This window comes from Stomoxys calcitrans, chromosome 1 (assembly GCF_963082655.1).
Source record: "Stomoxys calcitrans chromosome 1, idStoCalc2.1, whole genome shotgun sequence".
Lineage (NCBI taxonomy): Eukaryota > Metazoa > Arthropoda > Insecta > Diptera > Muscidae > Stomoxys > Stomoxys calcitrans.
Window position 1 is genome coordinate 132043673 of NC_081552.1, and position 19898 is coordinate 132063570.

At 39.7% G+C, this 19898-nt stretch overlaps 1 protein-coding gene across 7 annotated transcripts in view; it reads right to left on the reverse strand.

The window, feature by feature from the left end:
• Positions 1-19898, reverse strand: part of LOC106094069 (IQ motif and SEC7 domain-containing protein 1) — a 134282-nt gene that overhangs the window by 66546 nt on the left and 47838 nt on the right. The window contains exon 1 of one of the 7 annotated variants that reach the window (XM_059363960.1): positions 6266-6346. The exons of 2 other annotated variants lie outside the window; for them this stretch is intronic. The gene's annotated coding sequence lies outside the window, so the exon portion shown is untranslated. Of the gene's footprint in view, positions 1-6213; positions 6232-6265; positions 6347-19898 lie in introns of those variants that run through there. 4 more of the 7 variants (XM_059364059.1, XM_059363990.1, XM_059364015.1 and 1 more) reach the window with 4 other exon arrangements.

Genomic DNA, 19898 nt, shown 5'->3' on the forward strand with positions numbered 1-19898 from the left:
TGTCCATGAACATTCTTTAAGGAACTGGGGCAAACTTCTCACATATCGGTATCGAACGGAGAGTCTCAGTGGGAGACCAGGTGGCAACGGCACATGCGATATGACAAGGCGATTTATTGGTTCCTTTAAATAACCAGTGGCCAACTTATTCCCGCGGCGATCGGTCCTTTGAGCTGGAACGAGCTTGCTCACCTACTTGGCGAAGATCGCCACCTCCACAAGAAAATGTGGCTAAAACACAACTTAAATCCTCAAAAACGCAGTGTAAACGGACAGGATTTGTTTTTCGATTTAGTTAAATCTAGATTATAAAAATTTCGATGTAAACGTGCAGCAAGAGACATTCCGATTCAATGTAGTTGCTTTTGTTGTGTGACCTTTTATGACTTTTATTTATGTTATGTCCAGGGCTGCCAGACGTGATGATTTTACGTCATTTTGACGACTTTTTGGACAACATTTGGCCTTTTGACGCTTGACAATTTTTGCTCTAAAATCCTTTCTTTGGCGATTTTTTTTTTTACTTTGAAGGTCACATAATTATTAAGGTCATCAGGTCGATATTGGAAAGTATGGTTACATTTTTAGCTTAATATATTGGGTTGCCCAAAAAGTAATTGCGGATTTTTTAAAAGAAAGTAAATGCATTTTTAATAAAACTTAGAATGAACTTTAATCAAATATACTTTTTTACACTTTTTTTCTAAAGCAAGTTAAAAGTAACAGCTGATAACTGACAGAAGAAAGAATGCAATTACAGAGCCATAAGCTGTGAAAAAATTTGTCAACGCCGACTATATGAAAAATCAGCAATTTCTTTTTGGGCAACCCAATAGTAATACGTTAGGACCATACAGCAAGTTAAGAGGACATGTTGTCTTGGCATAGGCGGCCCGATGAAGACCACGCCCACTAGGGCACTGGAGACTATTATAGATATCAACTGCGGCTTATAAGACTCAAGGCGATGTGAGATTGGGAGCAGCTCATACCATCGCAATATAATCGAGTTGACGATGGGAAACTTGAAAGGAAGGGAAGAGGTTTTTCGATCGGATACCTAAGACGAGGTCGAGTGCGAGGCACTGCTGCCAGCTGCACAGTCTTGGACTGACGGAACCCTGGAAGATCATGTTATACGGATGGATTAAAGCTAGGGGGAAGAGTGGTCATGGAAGTCAACGTTGAGAACCCAGGGACTGAGATCTGTTTTAGACTGCTTAACCATTATACGGTCCTGCAGTCAGAGATCCGGGCGATCGCGGAATGCGTGAGGTGGTGTACTAACACGAGGACGCCGAGTGTGAACATCTTTACGGACAGTAAAATGGCTATGAGGGCATTAACAACCAGGACGGTTAGGTCACGGACAGTTTTGGAGTGTAAAAAGGAGATGAACGCCTTCTCATGGCACAATCCGTATCGTTTGGGTGTCGGTGGGGGAATGAAAGGGCAGACGATTTGGCAGTGAAGGCCAGAGAACTGCCGTCGATATACTTAGTTAACCGGAAGCCTTTCGGGTCGACGCAGTCCGATTTAAAAGCGTGTGGGACAAACGCATGTAACACTGTGGAACAGCGAAGCAGTCGGTAGGACGGCGAAAATCCTATGGGGTGATCCGGATCGTGAGAGGACGAGGCTATTACTGAAAGGAAGTAAGAAGGAGGACAGTATAGCTTTTGGTGTCATAACGGGACTCAGGACTACGAGATCACTTATGCAAAATCGGTACGGCAAGTGATTGCATGTGAGGAGATGATAAGACGTTGGAGCAATTCCTATGTCATTGCCCAGTTTTCGTCTGTTAGCAGCGAAAACCGGAACATAGGTGGGGACACGATACCAGACATAGGTGGGGACACGATACCAGACATTAACCCATTTAGGGTAGTGGTATGAAAAACAATTAAGGATTTTGTAAGTAGCACGGAATCCCTAATTTAATATTTTCTTTTTCGCGGTTACTTTTTAGTTTTAAGAGCGCACAACAAGCCGATTACTGGCTTAGGTGTATGTCTATAGTGGCATGGGGCGGATTAATATCCGCACCCTCTTTTCAAGCTAACCTAACCTAGTAATACAGTCTGTATTTTACTATGTCGATCAACCCTCACTACTTGGAGCAAACCTCATTACTTGGCCTTCCAGAGGTCTTCTACAAATCGAAAACTAAATGAAAAGTCGACTTTTCGTTGTGGCAATTTTAAGACGTTTTTCCAGAAAAATTTGACGATTTTTTACGAGAAAGATCTGGCAGCATTGTCGTTCAATAGAATTCGGCAAAAATTTCGCAAACAATTAATGGACAATTTTCGTGCAAAGGAACTTAATACTAGGTTTGGTGGAAAAATAAAACAAACATATAGTTTATTTTTCCCAACTGTTTTGAAAATAACAACGATATTAGATTTCTCCTTTTTATTGTTGCAAGACTAGGCTAGTGACGTCACCTCCTATTTATTGTGCCACTTCTATGGAATGATTCCGCATTCTTTTTGTTACCATTTGGTCTATTTTATTTGCCAACCAAGGGGATTTGTTAGCTTGTGGACAAATAAAACGATCTTTTCGCTGTGTTTTATTTAAACGTTGACCAACACTTACTTACACTTACACTTAAAATGCTTAGCAACTTTTACATTCCAGATCGTTTAACAATTGAATAAATATTTTGAATGATGACACCCACTATATGTTCTGTATTTTACACGCTTACTAACAATAGGCACTGGAGAGCTGTGAGCACCACACAGGCTGGAACATTGAGCTCCAATTTGTGTGGTGTTCATTGCTGTCATGAGAAGCTTAGTCGGACAATCAGCGGTATCGAGCGGAGATTCTCAGAGAGAGGCCGGGTGGTACCGGCTTTTGCACAAATACTGACTGCCTATGATGCTCGATATGACAAGGCGAGTTATTGGCGCCTTTAAACAAGCAATGGTTCCCGCGGCGATCGGTCCTTTGGACCGAAACGAGCTTGCTCACCTACAGGAGCTTGACGAGGATCGCCACCTCCACATAAAAACGTGGCGACAACGACGGTGTGTTTTATTTACCCATTAAACGGGTTTTTTCGCATAGTTTGTATGGCGAAAAATGCTATCCCCAATTAGCTAAGCGGCTAATCTTATATTATGTTCGAACCAAAGCTGTTTTGGGCACACGACTCGTTTTCACTTTATAATGCTCTGAAAACGACTCATTTTTCATTTACAATTTAAAAGCGGAAAACGACTCGTTTGCCACACAAACGAGTCATTTAAAGCATTTGAGACCAAATAAATGCCTTAATTGCGCTAAATAAACACAGCCCTGGATAATGTCAAAAAAATAAAATTGAATTTTTTTCCAAAAATACATTTTTTTAAACAAGAAAAATCTTTACAATAGTACATCATAACATTTATGTTGGAGTGTGAAAAAGTGTAATTTCCAAAACATCACAACTAGTGTAAACGCATGAGATGTTTTTCAAAACGACAAAAGCAAAATAGGGCATACGCCGTTTATTAAAAAACATGGCGTCATAATTCAGTTTAAAATAGGAAGAACGCAACATACTTATTCTATGGTTAAATTAGCAAATCCGCTAGACTGGTAAATAAAACAACCCGAATTTAAGGCAAGATGCTAAAGGCTCTATTACACTGCATGTAGTTTATGTAGTCTAATGACATGTCAAACGAAACTAACATATGAAAATCACTTTTCAAAATAGCACATGCAATTTTTTCGATTAGAGCGTGCTCTATTCCTTCTGACAAAAACATAAAGAAATGAACTATTTTTGTTGTCACTCGAATGAAAGCAACCCCAAATTAATTTTTTTTTCACAAATTTAAATTAACTAGCTTTCTCACAACTTTTACAATTATTACGCATAGAAAAACAGATTTTGTTCAAATTTTGAGGTTATGTCATACGAAAATAACATACAGGTGTGATAGCAAAAATGATGAATCGTAGGTAAATTGACAATTTTAAGAAACATTTTCAATTACATGTGGATACCAAAAGTGACATGGCATAAGACATCTACATGCCGCGTAATAGTGCATTTATCAAGCATTTTTCTCTATACAAATAAGCGAGAAAATGTATAACATAATTATCAGGTAGTGTATCATAAACAGCTGAGTACGGGTTTTGGTTGTGTGTATTTATTATATTGGTGGGTTGCCTTAAAAGTAATTGCTGATTTTTCATATAGTCGGCGTTGACAAATTTTAAGCATTAATCGAATTGGATCGTCATTTAACTGAGCGTGAGATAGGAGAGAAGTTAAATATACCAAAATCAACCGTTCATTATCACATAAAAAGTCTTGGACTGGTGAAAAAAGCTTGATATTTGGGTACAACATGTATTGAAAGAAATTCATTTAACAAACCGAATCAACGCTTGTGATATGGACCTTAAACGCAATGAATTCGATCCGTTTTTAAAACGAATCATAACTGGAGATGAAAAATGGATTGTTTACAACAACGTTAGTCGAAAACGATCATGGTCCAAGCATGGTGAACCAGCTCAAACCACTTCAAAGGCTGATATCCACCAAAAGAAGGTTATGCTGTCTGTTTGGTGGGATTGGAAGAGTGTGGTATATTTTGAGCTGCTTCCAACGAACCAAACGATTAATTCGGATGTTTACTGTCAACAATTGGACAAATTGAATACCGCCATCAGGGAGAAGCGACCAGAATTGGTCAATCGCAAAGGTGTCATATTCCACCAGGACAACGCTAGACCGCACACATCTTTGGTCACTCGCCAAAAACTGAGTGAGCTTGGCTGGGAACTTTTGATGCATCCACCATATAGCCCTGACCTTGCACCATCAGACTACCATTTATTTCGATCTTTGTAGAACTCCTTAAATGGTAAAACTTTCGGTAATGATGAGGCTATAAAATCGCACTTGGTTCAGTTTTTTGCAGAAAAAGGCCAGAAGTTCTATGAGTGTGGAATACTTAATTTGCCAGGAAGATGGCAAAAGGTTATCGAACAAAATGGCAATTATATATTTGATTAAAGTTCATTCTGTTTTATTAAAAATTAATTTACTTTCTTTCAAAAAAATCCGCACTTACTTTTTAGGCAACCCAATAGTTAAAAACCATTACTCACACAAAGAAACATGGCACGAACTAGTAACATGCTCAAAATCAGAGTTGCACCAATCACTGATTTTGACAGCTAGTGCACTCAATATTTTGTTGTTGGGCAACTACCACTACCTATAAATGCAAATATCTTAAGAAAATCCACTTATTGGGCAAATGAAACAAAACTTATTGTATTGCGTTTTGACTGTTATACTGGCGAAAAGTCGAATTTAGTACGAGGCTTAAAAAGTACTACATTCCATTATGTCGTCACTGACAAATGTAGGCGCTGAAATTTGCCATCACAGACAATTAACTTGCATTTTTATTTTTTAAGAAACGAGCAAAATAAACTAGAGAAATATACATGGGCGGAATACGAGAAAGACACGTACTACGATGAGCAACAACAAAAGAAATTGAAGAAATAAAACGTAAATTTTGATTGCACAAATACTAAAATAATGAGAGGTTCGACATGTAGGAGAACGTGTAAACGTCTAAATTCTTCTGTGTCGGTGTTGTGTAAATACGTATGCATATGCCCCTCCTGTGGTATCATCATTGTTTTCGCTGATTTCCAATTCGTTTTTAGCTTTTTCATCGAGTGGGAACTTAACAATTATTATATACACACACACTACACCCGAACGATAAATTTGTTAACTTTTTTAATACACATTTAACTAACTTTATGTATGTGTGTGTCTTTGTTTTTTTTTATAATGATGTTGGTCTAGCAAGTCTTATATGTGGTGCATGCAAACAAGAGCTATGACAATTTTTCATATCAGATGGTGGAGAAAGGGAAACTTCGATGTATTTCCATGACGTTATGCTGACACTTCGTTTCATGTTGGTAATGAGCAGTGAGTGCGTACAACTATCATTCATCACACTTGAAATGTTTTGCAAATAGCTAATGGGCGTCGTTAAATAAGTTGAACCCTTTCGAAGATTTTGAACATTATTATTTAATAAACTAAACGGAACACATATATTTGCTAGAGCGCAATGACGAGACACCACATAGACGGAAACAACACACATTGAAATATTAATCTTTTATTTTATTATTATAATTTTTGTATTATATTCCTTATACATATGTATGTATGTGCATATTTTCTCTTTAAGGCCGAAGTAAAATAAAATACCATCATAAACTGACAAAACGCTCAGAAACAAGCTAACACGCTTCGGACCGCGCACGAATATAAACTAAAATCGTTTGCCTCAATCAATTTGTTAATACCCAACGAAGCCAAACTTCGTTGTATACTCGTCAGTTTACAATGAGTACATCATATGAATGTATGTGTGCTGCAAGTCTGCGAAAAGCTTGGCTTACATTTCATATTGTCTCTATTAAGGCCATTCCATTTACTAGTATTTGTAAAATTTAAATACCGTGACATCTACAAGATTGTTCCCTGGGATTCCGTACACCCATTGGGCTCATTATAGAATTATTTCCAAATAGATACATACAATATAATACTTAAGCAGGGTACTCTGTTTAGTTTTCTAAATAGTTGCGAAAAACTAATTCTATGTCCACAGTGCAACATATATTTCATGATGCATTATTGTTAAGATTTTTTAACATTATTCAGGTCTTTGTTTATTTAGCACAATTACGGCATTTATTTGGTCTCACATGCTTTGAATGCCACGTTTTTGTGGCAAACGAGTCGTTTTCCCCTATAAATTGTAAAGGAAAGACGGCTCGTTTTCAGATCATTATAAAGGGAAAACGAGTCGTTTGCCCTAAACAGCTTTGGTCGGAACATAGTAAAGGGTGATTTTTTTGAGGTTAGGATTTTCATGCATTAGTATTTGACAGATCACGTGGGATTTCAGACATGGTGTCAAAGAGAAAGATGCTCAGTATGCTTTGACATTTCATCATGAATAGACTTACTAACGAGCAACGCTTGCAAATCATTGAATTTTATTACCAAAATCAGTGTTCGGTTCGAAATGTGTTCAAATTTTGACAAATTTTGTTCAGCGATGAGGCTCATTTCTGGTTGAATGGCTACGTAAATAAGCAAAATTGCCGCATTTGGAGTGAAGAGCAACCAGAAGCCGTTCAAGAACTGCCCATGCATCCCGAAAAATGCACTGTTTGGTGTGGTTTGTACGCTGGTGGAATCATTGGACCGTATTTTTTCAAAGATGCTGTTGGACGCAACGTTACGGTGAATGAACACATTTCGAACCGAACACTGATTTTGGTAATAAAATTCAATGATTTGCAAGCGTTGCTCGTTAGTAAGTCTATTCATGATGAAATGTCAAAGCATACTGAGCATCTTTCTCTTTGACACCATGTCTGAAATCCCACGTGATCTGTCAAATACTAATGCATGAAAATCCTAACCTCAAAAAAATCACCCTTTATAACATAAAATCTTTAAAATAAAATTTCAGGAAATTTTTTGTACCAAACAATCTTGCCTTCATTTCATTTATATCAAAACATGTAATGTAAAGCCATCAGGCCTATTAAGCAATTACACTGTGTATATATTATAAAAAAAACTTCTTATTGCACTGGGATTAATTGTTTTTAACTGCTATTCTTCACAGCTCTTCGAAATTTCCGTTGTCATAAGAAATGCATAGACAGATCCAAGGCAAATTTATGCATAATCATAAGATTACCTTAATACCCGGGATAGCTGTGAGCACCACGCAGGCTGGAGCATTGAGCTCCAATTTGTGTGGCGTTTATGCTGTCACGAGGAGCTAAGCTGCGAGCTACCGGGCGCGTCCACTGGTTGCGGATAGTGGAATGCTCCATACGGAGTAGCCGCAACAGCAGTCGCGAACAATCAGCGGTATCGAGCGGAGAGTCTCAGTGAGAGGCCGGGCGGCACCGGCTCCTGCACAAATGCTGAGTACCTATGATGTTCGATATAACAAGGCGAGTTATTGGCGCCTTTAAATAACCAACAGCCAACCTGTTCCCGCGGCGATCGGTCCTTTGGACCAGAACGAGCTTGCTCGCCTATAGGAGCTTGAGGAGAATCGCCAACTCCACATGAAATTGAGGCTACAACAACAACATTTAATAAATCATAGCATAGTTTTGATTAAAATATGATTTTACATATGTGGCACTTTTTCGGCTGATGCTTTCAGTGGAAAAAAAATTGTATGCATTTAAATAAAGATGAGGGTGTTTCGTCACTTACATCTTTTTCGCTGTTACTTGAATGACCTAGTTTTATGTAATTTAGACCTTAGTGCAATTAATACCATTGTTTAAAAGTCAGCTAGAAGTTTCAATTTAATCCGATTCGAATGGAATTTGGAACAGAGCGTCATATAACACACCTATACATTTGTGCGAAATTTCGTTCAAATTCGATTTTATTTGGATACAGCTGCCCTACATTTCAGCTCCCACCTCATACGTGTATGTAGTGAACAATGTGGCTGAAGATTTGGTGGCAGATATCTTCAAATATTTTCAGAGAAATAAGAGGCAAGTTCTTTGAAGTAGACGTTAAACCTATCGTAGATGTCATCAATGGGTTGGCGGCATGGCATCAGGATGCATTAGAAGGGGAACATTTTTCTGATGTTTTCGCCAGTATTCGGCGTCACAGCACATGCTAACCTCTGCATTTGTTATCCAATCATGACAAAATTTTGCTCCAATTAAGCGATTTGCACGAATTTGGTAAAAGCCTCTGCTAAATTTAATCAACAAATGAATTATTGGGCTATTCTGTTGTAACGGCCGTTCAAAATATTGATGAAGACAAATTGAAGTATAATATGGTTAAAAATCGGTTGCTGTTAGAAGATACAAAAATGTCGAACAGAGAAGGAACGAGGAACGTGAAAAAACAGCTTTTTTGGAAAAAGACCTACAATAAGTTTCAAGGTATGTGTTTCAAATGCCGTAGTAACCAACGTAAATTTCCTTAAAAGAGCGCTCGCGTAGCAGAAAATAAACAAAATGTTAATAAAATTGTATCAGATGGAAATGCAAAAGCAATTTGTTTTAGTTGAAACTGATCAAACTAAAAATGATGGGAATTATCTTACGATTGAGCTCGTTTCTGGATCAAGCGATCATCTTGTTAACGAAAAATGGCGCTTTAGCAGTCTGAATTACTTGATCAATCCAATCGAAATAAAAGTAGCGAAATATAATCAATCTATTTTTGCAAAATGCTCTGGACATATTCAAGGTAAGAGCAACTGGGGTTTTAATGTAAAATTAATGGATGTGTTATACGCGCCAGACTTACGAGATAATTTGCAATCTGTTATGAAGATGACCTCCGTGGGTATCGACGTTCAATTTACCAAAAATCTTTCAAATTCGGAAGAGTGGACTTTATGGCATAAACGTCTTGGCCATATTGGGCAAGTGTCCCTAAATAAAAATATGGTCTCGAGAATACAAGTAAAACCGGCAAAAAATAGATTTTTGTGATGTATGTGTTGAAGCAAAACACACCCGAGAGCCTTTCAATGGAACACGTGAAAGGGCAAAGAGACCTTCAAAAAGACTACATTCAGACGTCTGTGGGCCAAATGATCCGATAGCATGGAATGGTTCAAGATACTTTGTGTCTTTTATAGATGATTTTACACATTTTGCTATTGTCTACAATATTAAAGCCAAGTCTTGTGTTTTCGAGAAGTTCAAGGAGTATGAAGCACTAGCAACAGCACAGTTTGGAAAAGCTATTTCTAAACTTGCCGTTAATCGAGGGACAGAATCTGCTTCAATTGAACAAAAAAATGGTATTTGAATAAAAGCATTCAGGTTAAAGAAACCATCGCATATTCTCCTCTGCAAAATGGGGTTGCTGAGCGGTTCAACAGAACCGTAGTTGAAAAAGTAAGGTCTATGCTCATAGAATCAAGTGCTTCAAAATATCTTTGGATGAAGCTATTCTAACCGCAGTGTACACAATTAATAAAAGTCCTACGGTATCCTTATAATTAATTATTATAATTTTAATTAATTATTGGGTTGCCTAAAAAGTAATTGCGGATTTTTTAAAAGAAAGTAAATGCATTTTTAATAAAACTTAGAATGAACTTTAATCAAATATATAATTGCCATTTTGTTCGACAACCTTTTGCCATCTTCCTGGCAAATTAAGTATTCCACGCTCATAGAACTTCTGGCCCTTATCGGCAAAAAACTGAACCAAGCGCGATTTTATAGCCTCATCATTTCCGAAAGTTTTACCATTTAAGGAGTTCTGCAAAGATCGAAATAAATGGTAGTCTGATGGTGCAAGGTCAGGGCTATATGGTGGATGCATCAAAAGTTCCCAGCCAAGCTCACTCAGTTTTTGGCGAGTGACTAAAGATGTGTGCGGTCTAGCGTTGTCCTGGTGGAATATGACACCTTTACGATTGACCAATTCTGGTCGCTTCTTCTTGAAGGCTGTATTCAATTTGTCCAATTGTTGACAGTAAACATCCGAATTAATCGTTTGGTTCGTTGGAAGCAGCTCAAAATATACCACACTCTTCCAATCCCACCAAACAGACAGCATAACCTTCTTTTGGTGGATATCAGCCTTTGAAGTGGTTTGAGCTGGTTCACCATGCTTGGACCATGATCGTTTTCGACTAACGTTGTTGTAAACAATCCATTTTTCATCTCCAGTTATGATTCGTTTTAAAAACGGATCGAATTCATTGCGTTTAAGGTCCACATCACAAGCGTTGATTCGGTTTGTTAAATGAATTTCTTTCAATACATGTGGTACCCATATTAAAATTGACGCCAAACAAACAAATGTAAACAAAATTTCGCGCACTTTTTTTCTAAAGCAAGCTAAAAGTAACAGCTGATAACTGACAGAATAAAGAATGCAATTACAGAGTCACAAGCCGTTCAAAAATTTGTCAACGCCGACTATATTACTACTATATTACCGACAATTACTTTTTGGGCAACCCAGTAATAATTAATTAATATTTATAATTAATAATTATAATTAGACGTACGCTTCTGTGGCGAAACTAACAACAGTAAGAAACGTTTTAATAGTTGCCATGAAAAAGAATTTATACCTAGAACAGCTAGATGTTAAGACTGCCTTTTTGCACGGGAAGAAGAAGAGAAAATATATATAGATGCTCCAGAAGGGGTTTCAACAACTCAAGGTATACAAAATAAAGAATAAAAAGAATAAAATACGTCATGCAAAATTTCAGCCAAATCGGAGAGGAATTGCGCCCTCTAGAAGCTCAAGAAGTCAAGTCCCCATATCTGTTTATATGACATACTTGGCACAGTTGTTGGATACCATAACAAAACACGTCGTGCAAAATTCCATTCCAATCGGATAAGAATTGCGCACTCTAGAGGCTCAAGAAGTCAAGACCCAAGATCGGTTCATATGGCAGCTATATCAAAACATTGACCGATATGGCCCATTTACAATACCAACCGACCTACACTAATAAGAAGTATTTGTGCAAAATTTCAAGCGGCTAGCTTTACTCCTTCGGAAGTTGGTGTGCTTTTGACAGACAGATGGACGGACATGGCTGGATCGACATAAAATATCACGACGATCAAGAATATACATACTTTATGGGGTCTCAGACGAATATTTCGAGTAGTTACAAACAGAATGACAAAATTAATATACCCCCCATCCTACAACAGAAGTTTTCAATGCAAGAGTGCAATTCTGTGAAAACGCCAATGGTCAAAGGCATGCAATTATGAAAAACGGAAAATTCAAATATTGACAAACCGTACAAAGAACTATTACTAATGTATATTATGCTTTGCATGAGACCCGATATGCTATCATGTTGGTTAGCCTTCAGAACAACATTGGATAGCTCTTAAAAGGGTTCTAAGATTTTTGAAAGGGTCTATGAACCGAACACTTGTTTGTGAACCAAATGAGGGCGATATATTAACTTGGTACGCCGATGCTGACTGGGGTAGTGACATAAATGATAGAAATTGTGTCAGTGGATATATTTTCAAAGTATTCGGCTGTACTGTATCCTGGTCCAGTAAAAAACAACAGACTATTGCAACAACTTCCAGTGAGGTGGAATACATTGCTCTCAGTTCAGCGGCAGTGTGGATCAGAGGACTACTTCAAGATCTACAAGTTATCAAGAATGGTGATTTAATTCAAAAACGAATAATTGAAATCAAGCCAATATCAACCGAAAATCAATTGGCAGACATTTGCACAAAATCGTTAGATAATATATGTTTTAAGAATATATGCAACTGGATTGGATTATATGATTGAGAAGGGCTATTGAAGTAGTTTCTCAATCATAGTATGTTATGAATTTGAGCAATAGAAAATGTATACTTTTGTACTCTTGTCAAATATTTTTCAATTCAGTCTGTATGGAATATCCTAGAAGTTCATTACAAATATTCTTTCTTTAAATAATTATTTTATTATTCAAACTCAATTTCATCTTTATTCCACAATTCTAAGATTCAACAAGTTGAAACTGAAGGTCTATAGAAGCAGTGGGGTTGGGGAATCAGGAGACGACTCAGCAGCTGTTGCTGAACACTTGCCTGAGGAACTCGGAAAGTACTTCGACAGCAGCAGTTAATGAAGCATCTAAAGAGAAATCGTCCACACCGCAAGTGCCCAGTGTCCTGAGGAAGAGTGATTCCACAGCTTTCTCACATGCCCCTGGATGCGTACGGAAGTTCATCATAACAAGTTCTAAAGAATCTTGTGAGGATGAACTCCTAGTGGAGTCTGAAGACGAGACTAACACAACCATGGTGGTAGTTCTGAATCCGATTTGACGTGGTTCTTATCCAGGAAACATGGGTGTGTATCAGGATTTAAACTTCTCAAGGGTACGGCGAATGGGAGACACAGAGCCTGTATTCTCGCAAAGAGTAGTCTAAATGTTTTTCTTCTTCCGTCGCTAAGCACTGAAGATTGAGTAGTAGCCAGCCTTCAAATAAACAAGTCTTGAAGCCGCTTCTGTAAGGAAGAAAAGTCTCATTGTAGGAAGTGATCCTAATGCACATCACCAGATACGGGAAAGTTCGGATGACAACGAAAGGGGTTAGCTGCTTATTGAATATATTATATATTATGTTGCAATCTGGCGATTTGTAATAAAGGGGATAAACCGACCCTTATTACCAGGAACAGAAAGGAGGTACTAGATATTGCCTCTGTATCGGAAGATATAAGTGGAAGAATATGCGACTGGGAAGTGTTGGATGAGCACAGCTTCTCTGATCATCGTTATATTAGTTTCAGCCTTGGAGAAAATACTGAAGTAGTGGTCCCTCGGCCCCGGCCGATACGGGATGACTATGAGCACCACACAGGCTGGAACTTTAAGCTCCGACTTGTGTGGTGCCCATCGTTATCACGGGAAGCTTAGCTGAAAGCTACCGGGCGCGTCCACAGGTTGCGGATGGTGGAAAGCTCCGTTTTTATGCGGAGTAGCTGCAAATGCGGCCGCGGACAGTCAGCGATTTTCGAGAGGAGAGTCTCAGTGAGGAGTCAAGTGGCACTGGCTCTTAATTAAATACTGAGTGCCAATGATACTCGAGATGACAAGGCGAGTTATTGGCGACTTCAAATAACCAATGGCCAACATCAGCGCCTGTTCCCAGGTTAGGGGCGGCTGGCGGCGAGCGTTGATTCTTGGAGCAAGCGGCTCGCTACAACGAGGGATACATGCAATCCCACAAACTCATGCGGTTGGGGCGCTGGGCCAGTAACCCGCCCCCGGAAAACATAGAACTACTATGAAAAACAAAAGAATAGTAAAAACGGACCCCCCCAACGTTGACGACCCACGCAAACGAAAAAAGAGCCATGATTTGCGGATCTGCACCTGGAATGTCCGCAGTCTTTATAGAAAAGGTGCAGTATACGCGCTGGCGGATGTATTAGAGAAGCACAAGGCAGATATAACCGCCTTACAGGAAGTGCGATTGACTGGAAATGACGTCACTACAACACCAAACGGTGACGAACTATATTATAGCTGCCATAACACGAGGCATGAATTTGGCTGCGGATTTGTGGTTAGTCGGAGACTGAAACACCTTGTCTCCAGCTTTACTCCGGTGGATGAGAGGCTAGCCACAATCCGCATAAAAGCCAAATTCTTCAACATCAGCCTTATTTGTGCCCATGCCCCGACGGAAGACAAAGACGAGCAGACCAAGGATATTTTCTACGAGCGCCTAGAGAGAGAATATGACCGCTGCCCCGCTCATGATATTAAAATCGTTCTGGGAGATTTTAATGCGAAAATAGGGAAGGAAGACATTTTTGGTCCAACAGTCGGAAAGTTTAGCCTCCACGAGATAACGTCCAGTAACGGGCTGAGGCTGATAGATTTCGCCGCGGCAAAAAACATGGTAGTAAGTAGCACCAGATTTCAACATAAAAATATCCACAAAGCCACATGGCTGTCACCCGATCAAAACACGAGAAACCAAATTGATCACGTTGTGATAGATGGAAGGCATTTATCCAGCGTGTTAGATGTACGATCGATCCGTGGAGCGAATATAGATTCGGATCATTACCTTGTTGCAGCAAAGGTTCGCACCCGTTTGAACATGGCGCGGAAAGTACGATCTGACACTGCACGGAAGCTGGACATTGAAAAGCGGCAGACACAACAAATGGCAGCGGCATACTCCACTCGACTGACTCAACTGCTTGATGAAAGCACTCCTTGTTCGATGATATAATGGCGCAGTGACAAACTATTGCCCACTCCGTACTTGGGTACCGGAAGCCTCCTCCAAAAAACCCATGGTACGATCAAGAGTGTCGAGATTTACCTCCTAGTCAGAATGAGGACCAAGTAGCAGTAACCCGATTAAAGAACAACAAGGCAGCAGGAGCCGACGGGTTACCCGCTAAACTATTTAAGACCGGAGGCGACACGCTGATAAGGCGTATGCATCTGCTTATCTGCGCAATCTGGCTAAAAGAACGCATACCCGATGATTGGAACCTCAGCATACTATGTCCCATACACAAGAAAGGAGACAAGACGGAATGTGCCAACTACAGAGGAATAAGTCTCCTCCCCATCGCATACAAGATACTCTCGAGCGTACTGTGTGAAAGATTAAAACCTAAAGTCAATGAGATAATTGGGCCCTATCAATGCGGCTTTAGACCAGGTAAATCCACCCTAGACCAGATATTCACACTGCGCCAAATCCTGGAAAAGACCCGAGAAGGACAAATCAACACCTACCACCTCTTTGTTGACTACAAAGCCACCTTCGATACTCCTTTACGTCCAAAGGTATTTAAAGCCATGTCTGAGTTTGGTATGCCTGCAAAATTAATAAGACTCTGCAGGATGACACTTGCTGATACGCGTTCCTCAGTAAGAATAGGAAAGAATCTCTCCGAACCATTTAATACCAAACGTGGTTTCAGACAAGGAGACAGCCTATAGTGTGATCTCTTTAATATCCTGCTGGAGAAGATTATACGAGATGCAGAAGTGAATAGATATGGCACACTAATCACAAGAGAGCACATGCTACTCGCCTATGCCGACGATATCGATATCATAGGTCGGTCACCGGAAGAAGTAACTGCAGCCTTTGAAAGAATCGAAAGAAAGTCAGTGAAAATGGGTCTGGCAGTAAATGGAGATAAGACGAAATGGATGGTTTCCACTCCCAAAAAGCCTTGCACAACCGAGCAGATAAAGAACATGGAGAAAGTTGAGAACCATAACTTTGACATAGTCAGTAACTTTATCTACCTCGGCACCGCCGTAACCGAAACGAATGACACCAGTTTTGAGATAAAGCGAAGAATAATACTGGCAAACAGATGCTACTTTGGACTAAGTAAGCAATTTAGAAACAAGGCCACCTCTCGACAGACGAAGACTACACATTACAAGACACTGATACTACCCGTGCTGTTATATGGTTCTGAAGCATTCGTACTTGTGAAAGCAGATGAGGCAGTGCTTGGAGTATTTGAGAGAAAGATTCTTCGTAAAATATATTTACCAGTTTGCGTTAACGGAGAATATAGGCGACGTATGAACCACGAGCTGTATGAGCTGTATGACGACGATAGCATAGTTACACGCATCAAAATACAACGGCTGCGTTGGCTAGGTCATGTTGTCAGAATGGATGAAGAAGCTCCAGTAAAGAAGTCTTTTGAAGGCAAACACGGTGGTACACGCAAACCGGGAAGACCAAAAGCCCGATGGAAAGATCAAGTTGTGGGAGACACCTCGAAACTTGGTGTCAGAGATTTTAGAATGAGTGCAGAAGATCGAGACGCTTGGAACGTTATTCTACGTTCGGCTAGTGGAAGAAATATTCTGTCATAGCCAATTAAAGTAAACAGAAGAAAGACGGATTGGGATAAATTTCGCCACAAATTCTGCAAGTCTATCCCTTCTAGACGAAGCCAACGAAGCCAAGGGCCAAAAAGCGACCGCCATGTTGGAGCCCCAGGGCTAAGGAAGGACTGCAGAAAACTCTTCAACAGAGCAAAAGCCACAAGAGCACCACTCGATTAGGCTGAGCTAAGAAAATATAAAGGCGACCTGAGAAAGGCTCACAAAAAAATTCTGGCTAATATCCTCCAGCTCCGTGGAGGATACATTTGACGCCTCTAGGCTAAGGAAGATTCTGTCCTCGGGACCTATTACGATGGGGTATATTAAGACGTCAGAGAATGTATGGACAATGTCTAGTGGGCAAACACTAGAACTACTCGTTGATACACATTTCAAGGAAAATTCTCCAACGGACAACGTGGCGCCAGAAGAGGTTGTCACTGATATGCATTCGTCGGAGGTTATTGGGGAAATTGTGTCTGAGCTGAAAATCCTTTGGGCGATAAGAAGTTTCGACTCCTTTAAATCGCCAGGCCCTGATGATGTATCACCGATTGAATTACAAGCTGTGTCTGATAGACTGGTTCCCTGACTTAGGGAAATATACTGTGCTTGTATCAGAATGTCATATATACCTGTGGGATGGAGGGACACGAAGGTCATTTTTATTCCGAAAGCAGGAAAACCCTACCACACGAAGGCGAAAGATTTTGGTCCTATTAGTCTGTCATCCTTTATGCTGAAGACTCTTGAGAGGTTGATATCATAGGATAAAGATTCCTGGAATTCGCCTGCCGCGGCAGCAGCATGCATATAGTAAAGGCAAATGCACTCTAACAGCCCTTCACGACCTAGTCGGTTACCTAGAGGTTTTCCCGCTGCCAAGGAATATACAATGGTAGCATTTCTTGATATTGAAGGTGCTTTCTATAATGTAAAACCGACGACAATAAACGTAAGAGTTTATTAAAAACTTACTTACTAAAAGTTGCATCATGGCAGGGTTGGGATCTGTGGATCTAAAAGGATGCGTCAGCAGAGGAACACCTCAAGGATGTGTACTGTCTCCTCTACTTTGGAATATAGCCATTAACAATATATTATTGTCTCTGGAAGAAAAAGGTGTAAAAGTGGTCGCGTATGCTGATGACGTTGCTATTGTAGTTAGGGGAAGTTTCCCAGCACTCTAAGAGATATACTTCAGGAAGCTCTACGTCCAACAGCGAAGTGGGCTAACGAAACTGGTCCGTGCAAGACAGAAGTAATTCTTTTCACCAGGAGATACAAGTTGCCTACAGTGGTATCTGTGTCCTTGGGAGGAGAGAATGTACCATTTATAGAAAGCGTAAAATAGTTGGGTGTTTTGCTGGACAGGAAATTGGCCTTCAAATCCAATATTTTGGAAAGGGCAAGAAAAGCCACTCTTGCCCTATAAACCTGCAAGACAGCCATTGGCAAAAGTTGGGGGTTTAGACCGCGTGTCATGCATTGGGTATATACTGCATTTGTCAGACCTATAATGCTATTTGGTGTTTTGGTATGGTGGACGGCGCTTCAAAAGTCCACCTACTGATCAATACTTAACCGGATCCAAAGGACGGCTTGTTTGTGCATCACAGCCGCGCTGAGGACGACACCATCTGATGCACTGAATTTAATGCTACATCTTATGCCTCTGGACATTGTGGCTAACCAAATTGCAGCAACCACTGCCGTGAGGTTAAGGGAGCTTTCTCATTGGTCCTGTGGCGGCTATCCTTGATATAATATCCGATGTTCCAGGCAGTGTGGATTACACCCTACCTTTTTGATAAAAAAAATTGCTGTAACACTATTCCTGATGAACTATGATATCCCTGGTAACAGAAGTTACATATACTTCTATAAGGATGGTTCCAAACTAAACGACCAGGTGCAGAGATCCTTGCAATTAAGGAATGGTGGAATGGCTAAGATATAATGTCATTACGACGATTGACATAAATATCTTCTCCGACAGCCAGGCAGCAGTTAAATCCCTGGAGAACGTATTTCTGAACACATTATAGAACACCTTCTGCGTGTGTGTCCCGCAATAGCAGTTAGAAGGAGTTCCACTTTAGGCACTCATTTCTTTGAGAACCTGTCTGATTTAGCGGATGTGAACATTCGCAAGTTATTGAGCTTTTTTAAGCGATCTGGATAGTTCAACTATAGGAACTAGAAGGCATCTTTCTTCTTCTGTTCCTGTGGTATCACAATGGACGAAAACGTCTAAGTGAGTCTGATGGCAGACTGCTACTTAAACCTAACCTAATACATTCCATATAAATGTGTACTTAGTTTACCAATTTTATTCTAGAACCGAAAATACTCAAATGGATTCCTTAGAAAGCATTACTTATCGTTTACCAATCGCCATTACATTTCATATTTTGCTTGGGATCAAAGGGAATGCGTCCCAGTTATCCATTCCTGTTCCATTCCTTCCAAATTTGCTATCGTCGTTTCGATTATACTTCATTGTTTGGGCCTGTTCTTTTTCTCTATCCAAAATATCGATGACACGATCGATATTTTTTCTTACCTGAATATCAATTGATATTTTTCCGATGGATCCTACGCAAAAGTTCAACTTTTTGCAAAACTAAACAAAAATAAGCGATCCGACACTGAATGTATCCTTTAAGAAACATTGCGCATGATTTCCAACTGACTTTATGTCATTGGCCGGCTTTCGAGTCTAACAGATACCGGCACTTAGGTGAGGACACAATACCAGCCATGAACCAACTTAGGGACGTGGCATGGAAACCAATTAAGGATTTTGTAAGTAGCACGAAATTCCTAACTTAGATTTTCTTTTTCTAGGTTACTTTTTTAATATTAGAGCCCACAACAAGCCGATTACTGGCTTAGGTGTATGTATGGGGCGGATTAATATCAGAATATCACAATCTTTTAAAACTAACCTAACCTTATCTATGTAACTTTCAAAATGCATTAATAGTTTAAGATCCATTAATATAAAACAATGTCTAATTTGACATAATTCTGTTTGTATCTATTTATTTATTAGTTCCAACATATTATAAATATGTGTATGTCCGAATGCAGAAAAGATAAAGCATTGGCTTCTATGGCCATCAGTTACAAAATTAGAATGTGATGTAAAATTGAATACTATGTTGATGTTGTTGTAGTAGTAGCAGTGTGTGGTACACTGAGGCGGCAGCCCTTGCCGATGAAGGAATTCATCGGGTCAATCCGGTACATACAACCGGCTGCCATGGGATTGGTTGTTGTAGTAGCAGTGTGTGGTACACTGTTGATGCTTTCAATAGACAGCTCACTGATTCTGGGGTTAGTGGGGTCCGTACAACGAATTCGGGATATTCGACCGGCATCTCTACACTGATGCCGAAAAATCAGGATTTGCCTGGAGTT